This window comes from Arachis hypogaea, chromosome 1, assembly GCF_003086295.3.
Source record: "Arachis hypogaea cultivar Tifrunner chromosome 1, arahy.Tifrunner.gnm2.J5K5, whole genome shotgun sequence".
Lineage (NCBI taxonomy): Eukaryota > Viridiplantae > Streptophyta > Magnoliopsida > Fabales > Fabaceae > Arachis > Arachis hypogaea.
Window position 1 is genome coordinate 59,531,642 of NC_092036.1, and position 2,888 is coordinate 59,534,529.

General features: G+C 42.0%; 1 non-coding gene across 1 annotated transcript; it reads left to right on the forward strand.

Annotated features, from left to right (window-relative positions):
- Positions 1-2,483: 2,483 nt before the first annotated feature.
- Positions 2,484-2,591, forward strand: LOC112711452 (small nucleolar RNA R71). Its single transcript, XR_003157494.1, has one exon. It is a non-coding gene; the product is annotated as a small nucleolar RNA R71 (small nucleolar RNA).
- The last annotated feature ends 297 nt before the right edge of the window (positions 2,592-2,888 follow it).

A 2,888-nucleotide genomic window follows, 5' to 3' on the forward strand; every position in this document is an offset into this window, starting at 1 on the left:
CTGGAAATAACCTGTGTAACCATCTAAAAAGCAATAATGTGATTTACCTGACAGGCGATCCAGCATTTGATCAATGAATGAAGTGATAGTGATCCTTACAGTAGCTTGGTTGAGACGTTGTAATCAATGCAGACTCTCCAAGCATTCTGAACTCTAGCTGCTATGAGCTCTCCATGCTCATTTTTCACTGTAGTGACTCGGACTCTTGGGCACCACTTGCACTGGGCTTACCCATTCACTGTCTGAAATGGATATATGATACCGGCCTCCAATAGTCTGGTCACTTCCTTTTTGACAACTTCCAAGATGGTGGGATTCAATCTTCTTTGTGGTTGACGGACAGGTCTTGCTCCCTCTTCTAAAAATATTCTGTGCTCGCATATTTGAGGGTTGATTCCCACTATGTTGCCAAACTCCACCCTATTGCCTTCTTATGCTTCCTCAACACATCAAGTAGTGTTCTTCTTGTTGAGAAGTCAGTTCTCTTGCAATAATAACCAGAAGCTTCTGCTCACCTCAAGGTAAGCATATTTGAGATGTGGAGGGAGAGGTTTCAATTCTAACTTTTGATCATGGACAGGCTCTGGGTTATCTGGGGCTTGTGAAAATGGCGAAGTGTCCTCATTGTTAGTTAAGAGGGTCCCCACACTTGGACCTTGTCCAGTGTGCCTCTCTTCAAACTCTTCCTTTTGAACTTCAGCCACACTTTCGTCTATGACATCACACTGGAAGATAGAACGATCTTCTGGGGGTTGTCAATGACTCCATTCAGATTGAAGATTACTATGCGGCCATCTATTTCAAAGGAGTATGTCCCTGAAAAAGCATCCAATTTGAATTTTGATGTCTTCAGGAATGGTCTTCCAAGTAGGATTGATGATGGCTTATCTAAATCATTATGGGGCATCTCCAAGATATAAAAATCAGTGGGAAATGTGAGCCCTTTAATGTTCACCAAAACATCTTCAGCAACTTTAGCAACTGTAATAATGCTTTTATCTGCTAACACAAAATGAGCTGCCGACCTTTTTAAGGGAGGGAGCCTTAAAACATCATATATAGACAAAGGCATTATACTGACACATGCTCCTAAGTCACACATGCAATCATAAATTACTACACCACCAATAGTACAACTAACTATGCAAGGACCTGGATCACTACATTTTTCAGGTAATCCTCCCATTAAAGCAGATATAGAACTACCTAAAGGAATAGTTTCTAATTCATTAATTTTATCTTTATGGATACATAAGTCTTTTAGAAACTTTGCATATTTAGGTACTGCTGAATAACATCAAAAAGGGGAACAGTTACCTCAACCTTTTTGAATATCTCTACCATTTTAGGATCAGGTTCCAGCTGCTTCCTAGGCTTCCTTGCAAGTTGTGGAAATGGAATGGGAGTAGTGTTTTCTGTGGTGCCTGCACCTTTTTGTGCCTCTTCCTGTGGTTCAGCTATCTCTTCTTCAGCTATGTCCTATATATCCTCTTCCTCTTCAACATCTTTGATTCTACCACCTCTTCAGCTGAGGCGTATTCTGGTGAGCTTGGTTCCTCCTGATTCCTCTCCTGCAGTGTGGTTCCGGACCTCAGGGTGATGGCATTAATTCCTCCCTTTGGATTGGGTAATGTTTGAGAGGGGATTCCAGTGGTGCTTGAAGGTTGGTTACTGGAATTTTGTGCTAAACCAAGTTATGTCATAAAAGCTTGTAGAGTAAAGGTGAAGCCATTCAGACTGGCGTTAATACTGTTCACGATGGTATTTTCCATGGCCAGTTGTCTTTTCTCAAAAGCTTGTAATAATTCTTCATTAGAAGATACAGAAGAATGAGTAATTTGAGAGGTTTGCTGCTGATTGTTCGGTGGTCCTTGGTTTTGCCTCAGGTGAGGTGCTCGGTATGGTTGATTTTGCTGCCTGTTGTTGTAATTATTCCACCTCTGATTTCCCTGATTATCTCTGCCTCCCCTATTATTGTTATCCCTCCAATTCTGGTTTGAATTGTCCTGCCATCCATGGTTATTATTTCCACTTTGATTGTACCCTTGGTTGGGGCGGTCATAGAAGTTGTGAGTGGATGCCATCATGTTGTCTTCTTGTTGGAGCTGCGGGCATTCATCAGTGTAATGGCTGTAATCAGCACAAATTCCACAAATTTTTTGTGGAACTAGTTGTTGGTTTTGCTGCGGTTGAGTTTGCTGAGCTTGTTGATTTAACTGCATTTGCTTCAGCAGATTGGTCATTTCACAGATGCTTCGATTTAGAGCAGCAGTCTCTATGCCAGAAGATACTTCTGCAACGGCCCTTGAATGGCCTTACTTCTGTCTGTGGTTCCGAGTAGATTCAGCTAAATCACTGATCAATTGCCAAGCTTCATCAGTGGTATTGTACTTCTTCATAGACCCATTGCTGGCACTTTCCAATATAGTCTTATCTTGGGGTCTCATACCTTGTGTGACATAGCTGAATAGCACGATCTTGTCAATCATGTGGTGGGGGCATGCTTCCAGAAGATTATTGAAGCGCTCCCAGTATTCAAAGAGAGTCTCATTGTCATCCTGAACAATTGTAGAGATATCCTTCCTCAGTTTATCAGTAACTTCAGATGGGAAGAATTTCTCCAGGAACTCTTTTCTGAGTGTATCCCAGTTGGATACATTTGCTAGAGGTTGAGTGTAGTACCACTCTCTTGCTTTTCCCTCAAGAGAGAACGGAAAAGCTTTCAGCAGAATTGAAGTTTCATCAGCGCCATCACGCCTGATAGTAGAACAGGCTGCCTGGAAATCTCTCAAGTGCTTGATAGGCTCTTGAGCAGGTAGGCCATGAAACTTCGGCATCAAATTTAGCAGTGCGATCTTTATTTCAAAATCTGTAGCTACCGCTGGATG